This window comes from Ambystoma mexicanum, chromosome 2p (genome assembly GCF_040938575.1).
Source record: "Ambystoma mexicanum isolate Mex_15411 chromosome 2p, UKY_AmexF1_1, whole genome shotgun sequence".
NCBI lineage: Eukaryota > Metazoa > Chordata > Amphibia > Caudata > Ambystomatidae > Ambystoma > Ambystoma mexicanum.
The window spans coordinates 106,324,583-106,348,590 of NC_090923.1; the positions used below are offsets into that span (position 1 = coordinate 106,324,583).

A 24,008-nucleotide genomic window follows, 5' to 3' on the forward strand; every position below is an offset into this window, starting at 1 on the left:
TGGCAGTCGACTTCTATGGACCACTAGAGTCGGGAGAGTACCTTCTCCTACTCATAGACGAGTACTCCCCTTTCCCCCTTGTCAAGAAAGTCACCACCACAGCATTTCCACACATTGCGGCCACGCTGGATGAAGTGCTCAGCGAATGGGGCATTCCGAGGATAATAAAGTCGGATAATAGCCTGCGGTTCAACAGCGCGTTGGCAAGACATCTAGGGTAAACAATGTGAAGATAACACCAAGGTGGCCACAGGCGAATGGCATGGTGGAGCGCTTCATGGCGTCCATAAATAAGACACTCTAAAGGGCTAGAGTTGAGGCCACGAACCCACATCAAGCTGTATGCAGACTCTTGAGGGACTAACCCCGCATGAGGCCATCAACAAAACCCTGACGGAGTTAATGGTGTGCTACGATGTACACAACTGCATTGTGAGAGACTCTAGTGCCCTAGGAGACGCTGAGACACTGAAGGGAAAGAAAAAAAACAAGCAGGAGTCAGACCCAAGGCACAGGGCGGTTCCCAGGGACTTTCAAGTAGGGGATGAAAGGCTTGTCCAACAGCCAATGACCAGAAAGACAGACTCTCGGAATGCCCCGAAACCCATGAACGTTGTGGCAATCAAGGGGAGGATGGTGACCACTAGGAATGAAGACAAAGAAGTCACGAGAAAGTTTTGGGTAGCTAGTTTCAGTTTGTCCATGAATAAAGAAGGTTATACAATTTCCCTCCGGCTCTGCGTCCATCTTTTACACTGTCGTGGATTTATTATTAAAAAACCTTCAAAAGCACGACAATACCGGTTAGAAGGAACATGCTTTAGATCTCCCCCTACTACGTTTTTCTGCAGGATAAAAATCCACTTTACTTCTGAGCAATATACTGCGGTTAGTGAACGGTTCTACATCTGCGAAGCCAGGAAGCATGCCACACGTCTGACACATTGTACTATGTACTTTAGCATTCTAGGTCTTTGTGCAGTGACGTCACAAATCCGTAATCGTAGCGGCCAGGAGCCGGGCACAATGACTTGTGATGTCACTGACCTGTTCGAAGATTGTCGTTCTTAGGAGGCCTGGGATCCCGTCATCCACGGGTAGTCACCGCCTCACTGCGCGGTGACGACAGCCCTCCTGTGTCTCCACGTGACGTGTGAGTGGCGACGCCCCTAGTCACCGCGCGATGACGTCAGCTTCACTCTGGCGGGAGCAGTGGATGCAGATACTGGTATGTATGTGTCTCGGGGACGCATTATTGAAGCGCGCTTTTATTGTTTAGGGAGAATTGTGCTCCTCTGACTCATTGGTGGGCGGCTCTGAAAAGTATAATTACTTGATCTCCCCGCCTACAAGATCAAGAGGGAGGGGACTGAGGCCAGGGAGGCATGCATGCACCAACTACCCTCACTGAACATGGACGGAGGAAGTTATTGGTAAAGAGAGAAAGGGAAGCATTCTTAACTCACGCGCGTTTGCTGATTTTCACTCGCCTCACGTTAGCGTTGTGGTGGCTATGCTATCCCAGGAAAGCACGTCCAAAATATGTTTTTCTACTGACTTCAGTTGCATCACTCGCCAAATCTAATATTCTGTGTGGATTCATGCCAGATCAGATGAAATCAACATTTTGTTTTATGGCAGGTTTACGAACTCACAACACTGTGGAAGATAAGCATGAGGCGTCGGGTTGTGTGTGCTTAGCATGAATAGAACAAATATCGTGCAGAAAACGGGTCCCCTTTTCTCGTGACTCAAGTATCTAGCATTCTGAGTCCAGTAGCCAGAGATGCCAAGACTTGACTTTGGTTGGAGGTATTTACTTCCGACCCACTTAAATAAATAAATATTTGTAATGTTTGGGGGTTTGTTAAAACTCCTATCAATCCCCAAATACATTTGTGCTAAAACAGTAGTGGAAGCAGGTGACCCGTGTTTCAATCTCAGTTTATAACCATGCACAAAATATCTGATTTAGGCCAAATCAGATTTTGGGCTGAATTTATTCCTACACATCCTTGTATAGCTGTGTTGTGATTGTGCTATTTACTTCACAAAACTCTTTTTTGGTGAGAGGTTTGGGTGACCCTAATTAACTCCACTTAACTCACTGTTGGAGTGAGCAGAGCCTACAATGATTTCTTATTGAAATTCAGGAGAAACTTAGATCTTTTTAGCACTTAAGAGCTCATCCGCTTTAATATTGCGTATTTTGGACATTAAAAACGTTTGCAGTTTGGAGAGCGTGTTTAATGGGATAATGTTAATGGTAAAGGTATTTGTACTGTGCACCGTCACCACTGAAGTGGTCACCAGGCGCTCTGGTGGATCTGAGAAGGGAAGAGGGTAGGAAGGTTAGTAGGATTGAGCGGGAGAAAGGAAAGAAAGCGGTGATGTGCTGTTGGCAGGCTCTGGTTCGGTTTGCACCGTTCGCTGAGCTTGGGTGTGCTTTTCGTTTGGGAGCAGTCGTGTGCTGTTGTTTGAGGTTGAGTAGTATATTTAGTTGTTGCAGTGTGGTGAAGTGTGTGCAGTTTGTTGTGCCTTAGAGGTATGGCTGTCTTTAGAGTTTGAGATGTCTATGTAGAGGGGTGAGATTGTTTAGTGGAGTTGGTTAGTGGCATCGCTATTTAGAAGTGACGCATGCTAATTTTCTCTATTCTGTCTAGGTGTGGAGCAAGCTGACATTTACAATTCTCCCTTGATGCGACATAAGCTAATCTTCATAATTCTGTTTAGATATGACGCAAGCTAGTATTACAGTTCTATCTAATTGTGACAATGGCTCATATGCAGTTTTATGTCGACTAGCTAGCACAGAGTATAGTCTACATAGTTGGGAGCTATGGAGCTATTGCTCACTAACAGTCATCTTGATGTGAGAGATGACTGGGCAACACAGCTCAGAATTCAGTGAGTCTATGTGGTGCGACAGTTGCAGAATGGAAGTGGGTACATGCAAGTTACTTTCTATTAGGTGGTAATAATATAGGAGAGAGGTAGGCCAGTTTTGTGGTTGCAGAGCTAGCTGTGCCTCTGTTATGTTGACTTTGGGTGCACCGATCACCAAAAGGCAGTGTCCAGGCACTCAACGTGGCTCTGCAAGAAAGAGGACGTGGTTGGTTAGCGAGGGAAGAATGATCGGATAGGTCCAGAACCAAGCGAAACTGACGTCTGTCTGTGTTGGCTTGCAGATGCTAGGTTGCGTGCACTGGCTTGTTGTGCCCGTATGGGTAAGGTCCAGTGTTTGTGTTAGTTTGTTGTAAGTGTGTGTTGCTTGTGTTGAGTTTGTGTTAGGGTATAGGTTTGCTAGTCCAGTGGATGTACATAGTATTTGGGTGGTGTGTTTGAGGAGATGGGTTAAACATTAACCACCCGCTTTTATTTGCTAAATTCTTCTGTATGGCTAATCTAGACAGTCCTATTTGATGTGGCAAATAATCTCCATAATTCTTCTATCTGAGTGTGATGCATGGCTAAACTTCACATGGACAGGGTGTGAACTAAATCGGAGGCACAACAGTAAGTGCAAACACCTAGATTTGAGGTATCTAGATAGGAGAACGCCTAAGTATGCGCACAACAATAACACCACTGAACGGTTGGTACACAGCAGTGATAGGGGTATTCTTTACTAGCTGACTAATTTTGCTATGCTGTGAAGGTAATACGAGAGGCAGGGCTTTTTGGAATACAGTGATTGCGTACTCCCCACCGAGACCCCACTTATCTTGTCAGTCGATGCTGGTTGACGGCTGGCTACTGGCTTCCTAGGCGAACACGGGCAAACATGGTCTGGAGCTGCTTTTTTAATAGCTGCCCTTTGCCTTGGGATCCTTAGCCGAAGGGTCTGCACGGGCAGTGGACTGCCCTGGGGGTGTGGTGAAGAGCCTACCTCCTGGAGGGAAATGGCCAAGCACAGGGGAGGGGGCAGGGAAGAGGTCACAGGTGCAGCAGAAAAAACGGAACAACTGCGAAATAACAGGCAGAAAAGCAGGGGAATGGAGGAAAGGAAGGGCAAGAAAGCAGGGCAAAGATTACAAAATGGAGCAGGGGCAAAAGTACAACATCTACCTCATCAAAGCCAGGACGCTGGATAAGCAATACGGGTATGTGAAAGAGTGTACTGCTTTAACAATCTCATTTGGTTTATTAAAGGCTGAATTCATGTTTATCCGGAAACAAAAGTGCTTTGGCATTAAAGATAGCTACTTTACAAATGGTGCAGGTTTTGCAAAGACATGATCCTCTTTATGAGATCTCCTCCAGACTTTTTTTCTTTTAATAAAATAATCCTGTTTCAGGGCAGTGGAAAGGGAGAGATTATGTTGTTTTGGTGCTTTTCAAGAGACCAAACAGATCGTAGCATCACAAGCAGCCAGCAACCACAAATTTAACACAGGAGTGTCTCAAATAAAATCTGGGAAATTACTGGGAATGGGATGGGGGCGATCGTAAGACACTTCTTCCACTACGTGAAAAAGCCTGCTCCGTTCTATTGTCACATTGTCATGTCCAACATACGCTCCCCATCTTTTTGTAAGAGTAAGTGTCTTTGTATCTTTAACCAAATTGTGTACTTTTGTTTTTGTAATCTTACTTTTTCCAGTTTATCCAACGGTTCAATTTTGAAGTGTTGTTCCAATCTCTCTGTGTAATGTTCTTTTTCTTGTTTGTACTATCTCATCAAAGGTATGTTGTAATCTCTGCTAATGTGCACTCACTGATAGACCACATATTTAATTCTGAATAAAGGTGGGAACGTTGGGTGCTCGCCTTACCTCCATCTTTTGGCTAAGTGTAGTATTATTATAGAAGTTTGTAAATCTTGTACAACTTTAATCAGCTTTGGTCTCCCAGTTATTTGTTTTATTATACTTTTTTTAAAATTGATATCTAAATTCGTTAAGACATTCATTCGAATTGACGTGTCTATGTTAACGTGGCAATTAGCATATGATGATCACTTAATTCAGTTTCCTTAATAAATATTCACAGCTCGGTGAAATTAAATTCATCATCAAGAATTAGTCTATCCGTGAGCGACGGGCACATTGCTATTCAACATTTGTAATTCCCATTCTTTAGTAACATTATTCCACAAATTACCATGCAGTTTTTTTGTCATTTTCATGCCCATTGTTCCATGGTCGAAGTTGTATTTTTCGCTTTTAGTTCGGCTAGGGACATGCAGATCACCTGCTACAACTATGTTCCTGTCTGGTGTTGTGTATTTATAACTTTATATTAACGTCCAGAACTCCTGAATAATCACCTTAACCAACGGTGCCGGACCCGCGTGCCATCTACTAACGCTGCCTTTACTTCCAAGAGACCTTTAAATTCATCCATCACCAATTCACAATTAAAGGAATAGTGCGCTCAAAAATGTTATTGTCCCGGGCGTTCAGGCATGTGGTTTTAAGCAAACTGTGATCGATCGTAAAACATTTCCTATGCAATTTACCTTAGTTTTCCACACTTTTACACATGCTAAATCAACGAGAGGGACGCGGCCATCTTGTGCTAATCTTATCCGTGGATCGATTGCCCTAAACTCAAGTGCACCTGCGGCACTATCACCCGCCCCTGAAGCTGACATCACTATTCTTGGCTATATTCTTCATCTACTTTCATGACGTTAGTGGGCAGCGTAGCCAAACGTGCCCAGTCATCACCTACGTCTTTAACGTCAGTTAGCGCAGAACCTGGAAATTCAACAATTGCATCCTCTCACAGCACAGAATTTCCACAGACCCATTACAAGTTTTGGAGCTCCACCGAAGATGGTTGCTGAAAGACTGAGACCACTGTAAAATATTTTCCGAACCCTTCTTTTTACCAGCAGCTGACATTTTTTTATTCACTGATTTGGCAATGTGCCATATATCAAATTGATGATGAATGTTTGGAAACTGCTCTCGCATGACCGTGGCTATTGAAACATGTCTGTCAGTGACTATGAGGTTTATTTGCATTCTCCTCGATTGAAGATGTTCCAGGGATTTTATGAAACCATGTTTCTCCATGGCCACAGAGGATTTACATTGGGACACCTGCACAATCTCCGAACTCACAATTTTTTGTTTCCATGTCTTGAAAGTGGTATGTGCAGTACTTTGCTGAAGTCTGTCACCAGCTAGCCTGAACTGTTTGCCCGAGAATGTGCTTTCAATTGACATTTTGTTAAATTTTTCAGGCTTGACTAATAGTGAGGAATAAGAATTATCTTTGATATTTGTAGTACTGCATTTTAGCAAGGACTGAACTCCCACAAATTGACAGAAACTGGAAACTTACTAAAATTCGAGTCACTAAAAAGTAAAGCTGCTGAACACAGTACATTTCCAGCTGGCACTTTGCCCAGCATCAGTTGAGCGGACCATGAAAATGTATCATGGAGGTGGACACAGCTGGCTTGGATTTTCAAGTTAGTGCCTTGTAATACACAAGACACATGCACTAATGGCTGCCCGCATATTTTCCCCCTCAATGTATGGACCCATTTCAGCATTGGTATAATCCCCACCAGGCAGCTGTCGAATACAATGTATTTCTGCTCCTTTATTAGCCAATCGTCCTGCATGATTGTGGTTTGTGACTCAACTGTGGTGGACAAATCGGCCAAACTAGACAAAATTGTAGTTGAGATCTTTGGCAAGTTCCTCGGTCAATTGCGTAGAAGCTACAGTCTCTGTTAGTTCAGCTTGTGTTATTTGCACACAAATTGTTTATTTGGTGGACCTTTTTGGCGGGTGTAGATTGTGTCAAGTAGTCGGCGAGGAATTCAAAAACATCTTCATCATGTTCCGTTTCATGTTGTAGAGTTCTTACGTTGTAGCAATGGTCCAAGAACACTTTGCTGGCTTCGCCGGTCACATTGCATTCAGTTTCAGGCCATTGGGCATAAGCATCACGAGTCTGCTTATTGAATGGACCACGCCGTGCCTCAAATAGTAGTTGCTCCACAGTGAAATCTGTTTGGCAAGCAACATCTTTGGTCTCATTTGTTGTCTGTGTTGTGTCTTCATACTTCTTTTCCTTCTCGGCTTCTAGGAGATGGGTTGTAAAAACATGTTCAATGTATAGCATACTTACAGTAGATAGCACTTTAAATACAAAAACATGTTATGAAGAAAACATCGGCTCTAAAACACTTCTAGAAAACGAAATTGTCTTGTTCTCTTGATTTTCTGTGAAACTGTGGTCTTCTCTATAACTACCGCACCAGCAAGCTGATCCATGTGCCTCCTCTTCTAATTCCACACCATGTTTACATTCCTTGAATAGAATTTTCAGTAAATAAAACAAGTCAATCGTATTGGAAATTAAAATCTTTCATCGCACACATCGCTTACACACATAACCTCGCAAAAGGTGCACGTCATTTAGTCAAAATATGCATTTCGAATTTCACCCGATTGAAGGCAAGTGTACTTTTTCAGTGATCGACGTGCAAAACATAGTGACTGTAATGTTGCTCTCAAACATTTTGCAATGTATTCTGCATTAGGGAGGAAGTGTAACGTTAGAACTGAACTGAGAAAAGTTTGAAACACTGCACGTTTATATGCATGTCACTGTCCAATAGTATTCTATGTAGGATTTAATTTCTTTCATTCAATGTAACGTAGTATGCATACCTCTTACTCTGGACCAGCTACAAAGGACAATGTAATTGTAGTCAAAGTACCAGCTTCCCCCTGTAACACAGTGCTTGTTTTAGTATGGATGAACAGCGAAATGGAACAGAGGCAATGGGATGCAGACAATGGTACATATAAAGAGAAACCCATAAATGACACATAGTGTAAACAGCCTACGGGATACACAAACGTTTTCATATTATTGGAAATTCCAAGCATAATACATTCTCGTAAAGGAAAAGTGAAATAAAATTAGCTAATAAGCGCTTGAAGTTGTAGTTGACTCGTGAAAATAAATGGATGCAGAATCCTGCTCCTTCATTTTCAGTGCATTGTCATGAAATGGTAAACGGGAAAATTTTATTTGCATTAGATATGTAGGTAAAATGCAACTGTCGAATGTAAACTTCTGTAAGTCTGTAGGGCCCACCATTGGTATACTGGACGTGTCGGTGGTTTCATCACCTTCGAGGGTCTGTGCTTCCATCAGTATGCTTTCCTAAAAAAATGGACATGTCACGCAACCGATTATGAAAACATTATGCTTCTTGTGAAGGGCACTATGGCATTGTTTTCCATGGTCATAATTACTTCATTTGAGGCTCCATAAACCAGGGACAGATGTGTAGTAAAATGTGGTATAGTTAAAATGTAATACTAAAGTTTGCATATTTGCCAGATTGGTGCTTTCGGTGTAAATGTGTCTTACAATCAGTTCATGGAGTTACCTGTTCAGCATACCACTGCCTACAGCTAATTCATCATCCGGGACTCAACAGAGGCAGCGTGTGCATCAATAGAGTTGGAATTGCATTTGGAAGCAATTTACGAAACATTCTGGGTCGACCCTTTTTTGTGTTCTTCGATTGGTCGTACATATCCTGGCTAAAGTGCAAGCTGCAGATGCAGAATCGATTGGCCCTCAAGTCTCCAAAGACAACCTGGGCTCTACTTTTAATCTCGACCACCATAAAACCACAATGTTGGACCCATCTTCTTATTAAATGAATATCCTTCGGTAATGTATGCAGGATTGTGCCCTGACTTTTGACTTGGCTCCTAGAACTGCAACCCAAAACCATACAAGTAAGCATTCTTGAAAAATCGATAAGATCTGTATAAAAAAGTATAAACAATTACAAAAAAATGGTGCATGAGATTGATGGAATTATATCAGTTTTCTATTTCAAGTTTGTTTTGTTCAAACAAGCAAAACCTGTGTAGAGTAGTCGAATACTGCATACATACAGAATTGATTGATATGACGCTAATCGTAAGGTGTTACTTTCATGCATCAAAAGGAAACGTGCTTATAGACATGGTCCGAGAAAGTGCAATTCTGTTACAATTGACAATGAGAAAATGTACTATATATGGAGATCAGAACACCTTTTAAACATTAGACAATGGTAAAGTCATTGAGATGAATGAACATTACACTATTGGGTACATTCGGTCGAAATAGATAGAAATTTTGAGATAAGAAAGAGATGAATATAGTGAACTTAAAAAGGTGACCTGCCCTTACCTTGACTAACAAACAATTAGATTCAGCAAGCTGGGGGGTTAGTAGCAGGAGAACAGGTAGCACAATCAAGAGTTGACTTCCAGTGCTCAGAGATTTTCTCTGGATAAATATCAAGGGATTTATAAAGGATTAGAAAAGTGGCTGTGTATGTTAATGTGTGACATGTTTCTGGCGCGGTCTGCTTCAGGGGAGCCTGGAGACGCTGGGTCTAGGGAGGTCATGTGCACAATGACCCCTGTGCAGAAGATACCTTTGAAGTGTACATGGTGTTTGGCACCTTGGCCGTTGCTGCCCAGCCAACCCCTTTTTGGGAGCGCACGGCCACAGGTGCAAACTGCCATTGATAGTGGATGGGGAGGATGGATGGGCAAGAGGCGTGCAGAAAAGGGCCGGAACACTGCTGAACAGAGACACACTTATGTGGATTGCAGGACGTGGTCTGCTTCAGGGGAGCCTGGCGACACTGGGTCTGGGGAGGCCATGTGAACAATGGCCCCTGTGTGTAAGATACCTTCGAAGTGTACATGGTGTTTGGCACCTTGGCTGTTTATAATGGAGGGGGGATGGATTGTTGCAGAGGAGGTGAGCATAAAAGGGCACAAACCATTATTTCATGTTCCTCATAGACAAGTGTACGTGTCCTTGATTCACTGAAAAAATTGAAACACCTATTCATAAAAGCTCTTTTGTATTATATTTTGATGCTGATGTTGATGGCACAAATATACTACATATTGTATACTTGGGGTTTCAGACCAGTGTGGGAAAATCCCCTGTACTGTCCGCTGTCACTGGGGAATTTGGCGCAAATGGCTCCAACGACACACGCGGGTATTACTCGTCGAACACAGTATCTATGCCTCCCATGAAGCCACCATGTAAACGAACGATAGGCCACGAGCCTGTACCACCTGTGGAAGAGAAACATACATACTGTATTTAAATGAACCTGACAAGTGTACAAACCTTAGTTGAAAATGCATCCTGTATCCTATGGCATAGTTGCCCGTACAAATGTTACTTCATGGATCAATCAGATTTGGCTTTAAAATGTAGACACATTACAAAAGTGAACACCCATGCAATCCATAATATTTGGGGCAAAGAGAAATATTGTTTCTTAGTTGAAATTGAAAGACACATAAGAAGACCACAATGATTTCCCCAAAGCGCGAGAGATGTATTGAATTGCAAGACTACATTCACTTGGCAGTAATAGATCAAAGTTACGACAATATAGTAGACAAACAAAAAATGTTAGTGGCCTCAGTGGTCAAAGTGACATCAAATCTAGAGTACACTTACTCCTTTCTTGGATTGCGAGGGCAAACTGTTGCACGAAGTTCGTGCATAAGCACCATCATAATCCTCAACACGGACTTTGTGAGGCAGGCTGCCCTGAAGTCATGCAGCTCGGTAACGCATATCGGCAGTATGTCTTCTTCCGATATGTAGGCCCAGCAGCAGTTCTCCACCTCGGTTGGCATGACCTTGCACCGTTTGCAGGTACACCAGTTGGAAACGTCTTCCATGTGGCTAGGCTCTGGATCCAGTGGTTCGTCTTCCCAACTGTCGTCCGATGCAGCATCGTTTCTGCATCTTTCTCTATCAACTAATTCTGCCCCGTAATACTCCGGCTCATAGTGATAGGGCTGTATTGTTGCCATTACATGACAACATTTAAATAGATAGTAATGCTAGTACAAGTATCTGTTTGCACGGGCTCCGAGCAACAAAGATAGCTGAAGAGAGCAGAAACGAGTCACAGGCTATACAAACAAAACAGTGAAACGATTGAAAAAGCAACTCTGGTGTTGTCTGAGAAGCGGTCTGTTTATACTTAATTGAGGAAAGAGGCGTCCTGCCATTTCCATAGACAAGTCATTAGCTGGCGCACAGAGAACGTTGACACGAAAACGTTCATTTGCCTTGTGAAATGGGCCGTACGCATCTAGTGATGTCATCTTCAGGGGCGGTGATATGATTTAGTGCCGCAGAGGCACTTGAGCTTAGGGCGATCGATCCACGGATAAGATTAGCACAAGATTGCCACACCCCGCTCGTTGATTTTGCATGTGTAAAGTGCAGAATACTAAGGTAAGGTGCATAAGAAATGTTTTTACGATCAATCAGTTTGCTTAAAACCACATGCCCGAACGCTCGGGACAATAACATTTTTGAGCGCTCTATGAGCGCTCTATTCCTTAAAGGAGGACATTATTTGTAGGGCAATTGGTAATTCTCCTGATGGCCTACCACGCCTATTTCTAGTGGCTTTTTGCTGAAATAAATGATAGCCATCCCACACTATTGAATTGAGTGTGCAAGCCTCTTCATAAATAGAATTGTGTGCAAGCTGATATTTGCACATCAGGAGGCATTATATAGTCATTTACTGTAGCCCCCTCTCTTTCTCAAGACATGCAGGTTATAACATCCTGCACGTTAAAGACAATTCCTTCCGCCTGTTTTTAATTTTCTTTCGATGCCACTGCCAGCAACCAAGACCAGTCTTCTCCGGCATAAACCTGGGGTTTCTCAAGCTCCATTAGCTTGAGCAGACAATTGCCGCTTGAACAGCTCTGACAAGATATCTTTAGGCTGACTCCAGGGCTACAGTTATCAATTGTGTCCTTGTTTAGACTGATCATTTGTATTACCACCTAAAGTGCAAGCTCTCAAGGTCATACCCCATTGTTCTCAGTGCTTCTGCATCCCCTAGCAGCATAGCATATACAGCTTTTGAGAGTATCTTACTTACAAAGTTTCCTCTACTTTGATCAAAAAAAGTCCACTCGTTCAATATCTTTTGAGGTGATTAACCTTAGTCGTGGTATTTCACAAAACAGAGCCAGAATGTTGGAGTGGTTCAAAGTAGTCAGGTTTTCAGTCTGAAAAATCAATTCCTTAATTCCAAAATGATTCTTTGTTATGTTATGTTAACAGAATGTGTAGAGCAACTGTCACCAAAGGGTATCATGGTGTTGGGATGAGTAAAGGTAGAGCAGAGAAATCTAATTAGAACAGGAAGGTTTTCAAAAGACTTCTGAATTCCAGATGGTTAGCAGTGCATCTCAGCGACAGGCTGCGTATTCCACAATTTTGCCGCTGCCACTGAGAGCGCGATCTCCAATCCTAACACGGCGGGAAGAAGGAACAGTAAGCAGACAAGCCGAGCTGGCGCTTAGAGCACGAGTGGTCTGGTAATGGAGAAATTTGTCCTGAAGATAACTAGCACAGAGACCATAAAAGGCCTGATGCACCAGCAAAGAGACTTGAATTCAATTTGCTTAGCCATCGGCAGCCAGTGAAGGGAGCAAAGAACCGGCATGATATGATTCCCATAAGGAATATTCATGGCGACCCTAGCTGCCAGGTTCTGCATTAGCTGAAGCCGATGGGTTAGGCTCTTAGGCTGGGCAAGATTGAGCGCATTACAATAATCAATGTGACTTATTACCAGGATGGCGACCGCCAGTGACCAAACCTTCGGGGGGAGCAGATGGAGGACCTTCCTAAGAATTCACAGATGGTAGTGTCCAGCCTGGCAGACAGCCGCCACCTGGGCACTCATAGAAAGTGTGGCAGAGAAAACAACACCCAGGTTCCTGACTGTCGCCTCCTGTGCCGGAAAGGTACCCAGTGCCAGGGGGCCGGAAGGGGGCGCCAACCACAAGAACCACAGTCTTGTTAACATTAAGCTTTAGCCAATTCTGATTCATCCAATTCCCGACGGCCGCCAGGCAGAGGCTAAGCCGTGACGACACCTGCCTGGTCGAGATCTAAACGCACCAGGTTCTGGGTGTCATCAGCATAGGCATAGCATCGGAAGCCGAAGGACCGGATGAGAATCGGAAGAAGCTGCATAGAAATGTTGAACAACATTGGCGACAAGGCGCAGCCCTGGCAGACAATGTGAAACAAGGCTGAGAGGAAGGGGGGGGGGGAAGAGAGATCGCCCGACTACGCTCCTACATAAAGGAAGTGTACCAGGCAAGAACTGAACCCTCCAGGCCAATCTTAATCATGCAAGATATGAGAGTAGGGTGGTCGGCAGTGTCAAAGGCAGTGAAGAGATCCAATAAAATCAGCTCTCCCATCCTACCATTGTCATCCAGCCTGGTCAGATCGTCCTCAACCGAGACCAGCACACTCTGTCCCCCGCCCAAGACGGAAGCCGGACTGGAAAGGGTTGAGAACACTGGCGGTCTCCAAAAAGGAGGACAGAAGAGGCGAGATCAGAGCCTTCAACAATTTCATAAAGAAAGGGAGGAGTGAAAGGGGGAGAACGTTAGCTGGAAGAGCAGGATCTAGAAGGACTTTTTCAACAAGGGGATGGCCTCTCCATGTTTCAATTCAGCAGATATTTGGCACGCCTGGCAAGACACATTAACAGCTTGCGTAATCCAGGAGATAAGGGCCCGGGAAATATCCTTAATAATGGATAAGGGAATAGGATCAGAGGGAGCTGCAGATTTTAGCGAGGCCATGGCCTTGGCGACCACATCAGTGGGAAGGAAGACCACACCTGTCCGGGTTCCGTAGTAGCAGACTGCTGTGCAGGGCACAAGGAGGCGACGGAGCTGTTCTTTAAACAAATAGTTTAACTTTTTGTGATTAAAAAAAGAGGAAGAGTGAATCACAGTGTTCTTGAGTTGGTACTACTGATACAGAGCTCTCAGCAGCCGAAGATGGTGACTTTGCGACAGAGAATAGCTCTCTAGAGTGATTGAGAGCCCGTTCAAATTTTTGGGTGAAGAAATAATTTGCCTCCTTATCAAGCAATGGTAAAGGTTCACACAGTTCATATAGGCAAGCCTTTCCTCAGTCCCATAAGAGCCACTCCAGCCTCGGTCGGCTTGGCGAAGCTGAAGACTGGCAGCCCTAAAATCGGCAGAAACCCAAAGTTCTGACGGTTGATTACGCTGGGTGGTAGGAATGGAAGGAGCAACAAGTTTGGCTGCTGTCAAGAAGGATTTGGTAAGAGACTCGAGATCAGCATGAAAAGGCTGTAGACAGTCTTCGGCCATTTTGGCCATCAAAGAGGCAAGGTTTGCTCTGTGCCTATTCCGGTGAGGAATTTTAGGAAGACAGGCCCTAAAACGAGGACAGGGAAGTTTAAGTGAGAAAGATACTATGAAGTGATCAGACCAAAGCACAGGCACAACCAAAAGGTTGAGAAGAAACATGTCTTTTGTAAATACTAGATCAAGTGTGTTGCCCAAGGGGTGCACAGGCACATTGACCAGCTGCTGAAAGCCAAGATCTGTAAGACTGCCAAAGAATAGAGCGGGTTGTCGGCACCATAGGGCAGCAAAATTTGAGATTGAAATCACCAATAATAATCAGAGAAGAGAAGCGAGAATGTAGGTCAGTGACCAAATCTAGAAAAGGGGTGAGAAAGGACATAGGCGGGCCCGGTGGCCTATAGACAAGCAGGAAGTGCACAGAGAAGGAAGCGGAGATCTGAACTCTCACCAATAGCACCTCCATAGAAACTGTGCAGGGGAGTGGCAGAATGGCAACCTCGAACAATTTTATAGATGGCAGCTAGTCCCCCCGCCATTATGCAAAGAGGTCCCGTCCAAACGCGATATTTTGTATTCGAAGGGAAGGGCTCGGATACATACCAGCGCCGATGAGTCATTCATCCAGGTTTCTGTTAGAAAAAGCAGGTAGGGGGAACGTCTGTCCAGCTGATTGTGAATCGATGCTGCATGGGTGGGAAGGGACCTAGTATTTAATAAGCAGGTAGATGGAAAAAGTCCACACATCTCGCTAGGCTTGAGTGTGCTTGGTTGATCAGGGATCCAGCTTGCAGGGAAAATAGTCGATATAGGTGCTATACTAAATAAGGCAGAGCGGGAAAGAACAACCCCCTTCTCGCCGTCTGACCCGGACATGCACAGACGGGCTTAATTTAGGCACAGCTTCGGCGCGACAAGCCCTTTCTGGCTGAGCTGTAGAGGAAAGCATTGTCCGTATATAGGCATATTATGAATGTAGCCTGCCCCCTCAATCAGCATGTAAGCAGAGAGGGAAGGTCTAGGCTCTTGCAGTGAGAGAGCAAAAGAGGACTTGTCCCACCGAGTCGGAGCCTCAGGCACCCTCCTCCGCTGAGAACCGTCGTACAAGGAAAGAAAAGTAAGTGCTACACAACTACAGCTACCAATCCTTTTTTATTTCCCTATCTTCTGGTACCTCTCCTCCATCTTGAGTTGGCCTACTCAAGGTTTTTCTGTAATGATTCGAGACCCATTTCTCTGCCAAGTTAAAAAGGGCAGTCTTATCTTGCCCTAAAATCTTTCTGGGTCTATCAAGTCAGACTGATCATAAGGCAATGCCCTTTATCTTTTGCAGGTAGTAGTTGTAGCCTCGTTTAGTTTGAATTATCTTCCAAGGAATGTTTCCCTATAGTAGAGGAAAGCCTCTTGGGTGTGATAGTGAGACAATGGAATGCCTCTGCCCTTCTTCCATCCTTGCAATAGGCAATGGAGCTGATGGTGATTTGGGCTCAGATATGCCATGGCTTGTTATCCCGATGTTTTTCTGGGTAGATATCGGCAATAGCTCATGGAGCTATTTGAAGGAGGGGAAAAGAAAAGCTAAAACACACCAATTTCACTAAAGCCAAAACTGTTGTCTTTTCCAGTGCTGGTTTAATTTGCATTTCATAAATGTGGCAGGCAGTTTTTAGCAGGTGTCGCTATTCATTTTTCATTTCTTTAGCTTGTTGGTGAATGTTCAAAGCGACCTGAGGTTCTCCAGCCTCATTGAAATAGGTTACCCTCCAACTACTCTGGCACATTTGTTTCCTAATGTTAGTCCTAATGTTAGTCTGACTACATCATCCTGTAGCCTCAAGCCTGACCCCAATAGTCGATTGCTGTATTTGAATGTAAGTTTCATTATTGCATATTGTGGTAATATTGGACCACCAATCACCAACCTAGTGACTTCAATCTCCTCTGGTTAAGACACTAGTTGTTTGCCTTTTATTTATATGCAACACACATCTTTGCACTGACTGAAATCAAATAAAATAAACAATAGTATGCAAGAAAAGTGCATAAATCTATAAAGAAAACATGATTAAAGTTTCTGAACCTAAAAATTGGGGTTGACAAAGTAGCCTGCTAAATATATTCACCTAATGTGGTTTGGGTTTCTCTTCTTACAGTTCCACATCTGATTTGTAGCAACATGGTGGAGTAATAGCATAGGTGTGGCTTCTTTACCAGGTGTACTGATTTTATGCGCTCTTCTTTGTTTTATCTAACAAAGTGCCTCCTTCGCTCTGTCCTCGTATCTCATGCATGTAGATGCTTATCCCCCGCCTCCAAATGAGTGCCTTCAATAAGCAGTGGCTCTGCTCGTCATCTGAGAGGGTCTGCTGGTTGTGGTTTTGGAGCATGAACTGTGTGATCAGGTCCTAGTACCTCAAGTATCTGCCGCTCTACATTCTCCCCCACCTATGGAATCCAGGGGTAATGAAACCCCAGGAGCTACATTCCATGTTCATGGATTGCGTGTTAAGCATGGTTGGCCTTCTTGATTTGGGCTGTATTCATTAGTGTGTGAGGATCCAGCAGGACTATCCATGGGAGACTTCCGCATCTCCTGTAAGGCATCCTGAAAGTTCACTTGCACCTTTTACTTTTCCACTACATAAAACAAACCAGTTGAAAATAGTATGTGGGATTTTGCACGGTGACAGTAATACAGCCATTGCCAGTATTCTTGGGCAAGTGAAGGCAACCCCAACTCGGCTATCATTTTGATTTCAAAGACACTGGTCTCTTTCGATTATCTTCCTTGACTCCTTACTCTTCAGCCTCCCCTCTGAGAGGTGCACAGGCTTCTTTCCCTGGCTCCTTCACAGAAAGAGCACAGTGGTAATTGCGACACTGTGACGGTTTTAGAGGGAAAGGTACGGATCAGAGCATTTCAGAGCCAATTAAATGATGGTGCAAGTCATCCAGAAAGGCAGGAAAGCTGAGGGGATTGTGATGTCAGAAGGAGATGATGTCGTGATGGGAGGGTCTTCCAGGGAAAGTCAGGACTCTGCTCCAATGAGAAAAAAAAGGAAAAGAAAGGGTGTTTTTCTTAGAACAATACTGGTTTTTGGTATTGATGTTTGTTTTTGGTTGGTGGGCTCTGCAGGCAGCTGGAAGCGGCGAGGACAAAGGAGACCCACATGAAGAAGTGGCCGCGTATGAATGGGCCTACTAATTACGAGACTGTATACTAAGCTGGAAGCTCCGTTGAGCACGTTTAAAAGAGTTAGAGTTTACAAGTTAAGTAACCGACGCTGGGAGGCCTTTGTCGGAACTTGAAACGAAGCCGGCCTGGCAGTCAGCTGTGTCTCCCAGCTGCTCAGTACACCAGCTGAGCGCCGTTCACTCCTGCACTCCGGCCCCCACCGTTGGAGGGGTGGAGTCTCTCACGGACCGGACTGAAGCGACGCAGCTTCACAAACTGGGGAGATCCGCGCTGGCAGTAGGTGGCTGACCGTACAACGAAGACGTTGGTCAAACGAGGAACTCCGGAGATAGTCGATCTCCCAACGACAGAAGGAGAGAAGAGAGAGACGAGACCTGATTTCATCAGCCGTGCTGAGGAGCCGGAGGGCCCAAAGGAGGTGAGGAGTGACGAAACCTCGAGTTGTCAAAGAGAGGTAAAGGGCCGTTGTCAAACCGTTTAAAAGGGGCAATTTGAACTAACTGTAAAAAGAGACTGTTATACAGAAAGGCAAAAACATTTATAAGGGAACGTTGAAAAGGGCTCATGATCTGAATGAGGGTCATAGACTCTGAGGGGAGCAATTATTCTTTCTGATTATCTGAAGCCGACCCTAGGTAGTTAAAAGAGCCACGTTTACACTCTGATCGAAAAGGGTGAATTCCAACTGTCAGATGAAGTCGTAGCCTCCGAGGAGCAAAGCTCATGCACTGCAAACAGAGTCAATTACCACAGAAGGACATTCCAAAATCCTAACCTCCCCAATTCAAAGTCTGTTAAAAAAATGCGAAGAGAAGAGAGGTGAATACAGGGGCTCGAACCCCTTTGAGAGTAAGGTTGAACTCTAAGTTTAATAAAAAGTTACTGGTTAAAGATATCCTGCGTCAAGAGTGGTCTTTTCCCATCCGCACTGTTACAATTTGGTGGCAGCGGTGGGATAGACCGGAACACGGAGACAATGGAAGAACTAATCAAGACCCTGAGTGAGGGCCAACAGTTGGCGCAGCAGGCCCTACAACTTCAAAGCCAACATGCCCAAGCAGACAGACAAACTTTCCAACAAGCGCTACAAGTCCAGCAGGCCCAGTTGTTAGAGGCTACCAACATGAGAAACCATACACCTGTGCCTACGTCAGTCCTTCAGAAATTTTCCAGTGGTGAAGACCCCGGCCATTTTTTTGTCAATTTTGAGAGAGTAGCCAGGAATGCACAACGGCCTGCCGAGAGGTGGTGCCATTACATCGCACCACTTATGACCGGAGAGATGCAAAGCGCATATCAGGCCGCAAACTCTGCAGGAGACACAGCCTATGCCGATATGAAAAGGGTGGTACTGGAACGACTTGGGCATGACGACAAAGCCTACAGGATCAAATTACGTGAGGCTAAACTCATGGCAGAGGAGACACCCCGCCAACTGTTTTACAGGATAAAAGAATTAGGCGAAAAATGGATGCAAACGACAACCTCAACAACTCATGAGGTAGCTGAGAAGGTCATAATGGAACAGTTTGTCGAGGCTTTACCAGTTCCAATGCAGAGATGGGTAAGGCAACATCACAGACCCACTTTGATTGAGGCAGTCAATATCGCCTCTGCATATCAGAAGGCTGGACAGGCGAAGCTAATGCTCTACCCATCTACTCCTAAGACCGGAGGAAGTCACCCCGGTATGAACATTCGACCTATGTCCACTTCTCGTTGGCCCAATTCAATGCTTAAAAAACCTGACTGGGAAGGAGGCCGATTCCGGCCTATTAGTGAAGGCCCGATGACCTCTCACCTCACCAGACCACCGAGCCTCAGTGCAAAAGGACCGCAATGCTTTGAGTGCGGTGATTGGGGTCAGTTGGCAAGGCTGTGTCCCAGAAGGGCTAAAGCAGAGCCGATGGAGGTAGGGGTCCTTGAGACAACCAAGGAGGTCAACCAATATGAGGCTGCTCCAAGCTGGAAGATCACGTATCCTTATGTATGTGAAGCCGAGATCGAGGGACGACCTACCAGAGCCATGCTGGATTCAGGGAGCTTACAGACAGCGGTGAATCCTGAACTGGTAGGTGGGGTCGAGAGGCTGAAGGAAAGAATCTCCATCAGATGTGTGCATGGGGATGTTAAAAGATATCCAGTCAAAGACATCCAGGTTAAACTAGCAGGGGAACAGATGACTGTGAAGGCAGCAATAATGCCCACGCTACCAGAACCCTTGTTAATTGGCTCTGATATGCCTGATCTACCAGGACCAATTAGAAAGGTTGAGAATCAGTGGTTAAAGGAGGCCCCTTTCTATAACCAAGAAGTGATACCACAAGCCGATAAGGAGAGAAAAAGTAAAAATCAGAGAAGGGTAGAAAAGCAAGCGTGGATCACGAAGAACATGTGCCCTGTCGCCATAGACTGGAGAATAGATGAACAAGGCGATAGTTTTCGTATGGCCCAAGAACTTGACCCCCTCCTGAAACATGCGAGAGACTCAATAGGACTAGATACGAGTGGAAAGAACCCACGTTTTGTTAAGGAGAAGGGGTTATATTATAGAGAGACAACTGGTCCTAACCAAGAATCCCTACAACAGTTGTTGATACCCAGCAAATATTACCAAACTCTTCTTGAGGTCGCCCATCTGCAAATAGGGGAAGGTCATCTAGGAGTAGAGAAGACCACGCAAAACATTTTAGCAAGATTTTTTTGGCCGGGAGTATATGGTCAAGTAGCACGGTTCTGCCAACAGTGTTCGGAATACCAAAAAAAGAATTGAGCAAATGTAGTCAAGGCCCCTATCCAGTCAATGCCACTGATTTTAGAACCCTTCCAACGAATGGGAATGGACATTGTTGGTCCCTTGGATCCCACCAGTAGAGGTCACAAATATCTGCTGGTAATAGACTATGCGACCAGATACCCTAAAGCTTTTCCATTACGCTCCACCTCTGCGCAACAGATATGTGATATCCTTGTTCCGTTTATAGCAAGAGTGGGTATTCCTAAAGAAATAGATACAGATAGAGGCAGCAACTTCATGTCAGCTGTGTTGAGACAAGTATGCGAGACCTTACACATTCAACAACTGAGAACAGCCGTTTATCATCCCCAAACAGATGGCCTAGTGGAGAGATATAACCAGACAATAAAACAGGTGTTGAGGAAGACTGTACAACCTGCAGAGAGAATTGGGATAGACTGATACCATGGATTTTAATGACATTAAGGAATACACCTCAGTCCTCAATGGGTTATGCCCCGTTTGAACTCTTGTTCGGAAGACCAGTGAGGTCTCTCTTAGGTATTCTAAAAGAAGGATGGGAGGACCAAGCTCACCCAGAGGTCACCATAACGGAATACGCTTCAGAGTTAAAGACAAGAGTGGAGAAGCTTCAAGCGGTGGCACGGGAGAATCTGCAACAAGCTGTGGGGAAGCAAGAGCAGTATTATAATCAAAAGTCACGGTTGCATACTTTCCAAGCTGGAGATCAGGTCCTTGTACTTCTACCCACCTCTGAAAACAAAATGTTAGCCTCTTGGAGGGGCCCGTATACGGTGGAGAAGGTGCTAGGACCGGTGGCCTATAAGGTACACCAACCTGATAATAAAATTCCTTTCCAGACATACCATGTCAACTTATTAAAGAAGTGGGTGGAACCAGACATAATGATTGCCATGATAAACATGGAAGAGGGAGCAACAGAGTATCTACCGACTTCGGAGAAGGCAGTTGGTATGGAGGCTTTAAACATCAACTCACAGTTGGAGCCTGTCCAAAAAAAGGAACTGGCCGAGTTGTTGGTTCTCTATGCAGATTTGTTTTCCTCAGTGCCTGGGAGAACGACATTGACTTGCCATCGCATTCAGACTGATCCAGGGGTCAGAGTGCGAATAAGACCGTATATAATACCAGAGGCCAGGTTGCAAGCTGTGGAGAAAGAAGTTCAAGAGATGCTTCGGCTAAGGGTGGTGGAACCTTCCCATAGCGACTGGTGTTCTCCTCTTGTGATGGTTCCAAAGCCAGACGGGAGCATTCTTTTTTTGCATGGATTTTCGGAGATTGAATGAGGTTTCCAAATTTGACGCATATCCCATGCCAAGAATCGATGACCTCCTAGAGAATCTGGGTGAAGCAAAATTTCTGACAACGATTGATTTAACCAAAGGCTACTGGCAGATTCCTCGGTTTCCCGGGGATATAGAAAAAACTGCTTTTGCTACGCCCAGCAGCCTGTTCCAATTTACCGTCCTTCCTTTTGGTTTGCACGGGGCCCCAGCCACTTTCCAAAGATTGATGAACCACCTAATTAAAGGCCATGAGGGGTATGTGGGGGCCTCTTTGGACGATATTGTGGTTTATAGCCAAACCTGGGCGGATCACCTGAAACATTTGGAGGCAATCTTTTGAAGCCTAAAGGGAGCAGGTCTACACATAAATCCAAAGAAGACAAATGTTGCAAACTCACATACCAGGTACCTGGGGTATTATGTGGGACAAGGAACCATCAGACCGCAGCAAGAGAAGGTAGAGGCCATCCAGCAGTTACAGTTCCCAGCAAATACAAGACAGTTCAGAGCATTTCTGGGATGTGTGGGTTATTACCGTCGGTTCATACCACACTTTTCAACTCTTGCAACACCCTTGATGAATTTGTTGAAATGTAATGCCCTGCCAAAAATGGAGTGGAGGAATCCTGAAACTGAAGGAGCATTCAGGGCACTCAAGAACGCCCTATCGGACAAAGCTGTTCTTCACAGCCCAGATTTTAAGGTGCCTTTTTATCTACACACAGACGCATCGGGAACAGGCATAGGAGCCGTTCTCTTTCAGAACAAAGGGGAGGATGAACGACCCATTCTATTTATTAGTAGAAAATTGATGCCGCATGAAATGAAGTATGCAACGATAGAGAAAGAATGCCTTGCAGTAAAATGGGCAATTGACTCCTTGAGGTACTATTTACTAGGCCGGAAGTTCACATTAGTTACAGATCATGCGCCACTAGTCTGGTTGTCACGAAACAAAGAGACCAACCGCCGTGTGCTGAGGTGGGTCCTGTCGTTGCAGCCTTATTCGTTCCAGACTGTTCACCAATCTGGAAGCAAGATGTCTCAAGCAGATTTCCTGTCTAGGATACATGCCCTTCCCGAGCGTAAGGGCTTAAGGGAGGGGAAATGTGACAGTTTTAGAGGAAAAGGTGCGGATCAGAGCATTTATCAGAGCCAATTAAATGATGGTGCAAGTCATGCAGAAAGGCAGGAAAGCTGAGGGGATTGTGATGTCAGAAGGAGATGATGTCGTGATGGGAGGGTCTTCCAGGGAAAGTCAGGACTCTGCTCCAATGAGAAAAGAAAGGAAAAGAAAGGGTGCTTTTCTTAGAACAATACTGGTTTTTGGTATTGATGTTTGTTTTTGTTTTTGGTTGGTGGGCTCTGCAGGCAGCTGGAAGCGGCGAGGACGAAGGAGACCCACATAAAGAAGTGGCCGCGTATGAATGGGCCTACTAATTGCGAGACTGTATACTAAGCTGGAAGCTCCGTTGAGCACGTTTAAAAGAGTTAGAGTTTACAAGTTAAGTATCCGACGCCGGGAGGCCTTTGTCGGAACTTGAAACGAAGCCGGCCCGGCAGTCAGCTGTGTCTCTCAGCCACTCAGTACACCAGCTGAGCGCCGTTCAATCCTGCGCTCCGGCCCCCACCGTTGGAGGAGTGGAGTCTCTCACGGAGTGGACTGAAGCGACGCGGCTTCACAAACTGGGGAGATCCGCGCTGGCAGTAGGCAGCGGACCGCACAACGAAGACGTTGGTCAAACGAGGAACTCCGGAGATAGTCGATCTCTCAACGACAGAAGGAGAGAAGAGAGAGACGAGACCTGATTTCATCGGCCGCGCTGAGGAGCCTGAGGGTCCAAAGGAGGTGAGGAGTGACGAAACCTCGAGTTGTCAAAGAGAGGTAAAGGGCCGTTGTCAAACCATTTAAAAGGGGCAATTTGAACTTTGAAAAGAGACTGTTATACAGAAAGGCAAGAACATTTATAAGGGAACGTTGAAAAGGGCTCATGATCTGAATGAGGGTCATAGACTCTGAGGGGAGCAATTATTCTTTCTGATTATCTGAAGCCGACCCTAGGTAGTTAAAAGAGCCACGTTTACACTCTGATCAAAAAGGGTGAATTCCAACTGTCTGATGAAGTCGTAGCCTCTGAGGAGCAAAGCTCATGCACTGCAAACAGAGTCAATTACCACAGAAGGACATTCCAAAATCCTAACCTCCCCAATTCAAAGTCTGTTAAAAAAATGAGAACAGAGGTGAATACAGGGGCTCGAACCCCTTTGAGAGTAAGGTTGAACTCTAAGTTTAATAAAAAGTTACTGGTTAAAGTTATCCTGCGTCAAGAGTGGTCTTTTCCCATCCGCACTCTTACAGACACCACCACAGTGGATCTGAACTATTGGATGCTCAAGTGGATCTTTATCTTTTATGAAGGGGCGGTGTATTGAGTGGATCCCCTAACTGACCCTGATGCCATCAGAAGTTATAACTGCACCACAGTCAGACCCTGCTTTTGTCAGGATCTGTAGCGCTCTCTCTCTCTTTTTTTGACACGTATTAACCTCTC

General features: G+C 44.9%; 1 protein-coding gene across 2 annotated transcripts in view; it reads left to right on the top strand.

Annotated features, from left to right (window-relative positions):
* Nucleotides 1-1,092: 1,092 nt before the first annotated feature.
* Nucleotides 1,093-24,008, top strand: part of HMCES (5-hydroxymethylcytosine binding, ES cell specific) — a 212,105-nt gene continuing 189,189 nt past the window's right edge. Inside the window, exon 1 of one of the 2 annotated variants that reach the window (XM_069643345.1) lies at nucleotides 1,093-1,228. The gene's annotated coding sequence lies outside the window, so the exon portion shown is untranslated. Of the gene's footprint in view, nucleotides 1,229-1,382; nucleotides 1,434-24,008 lie in introns of those variants that run through there. The other variant, XM_069643346.1, reaches the window with a different exon arrangement.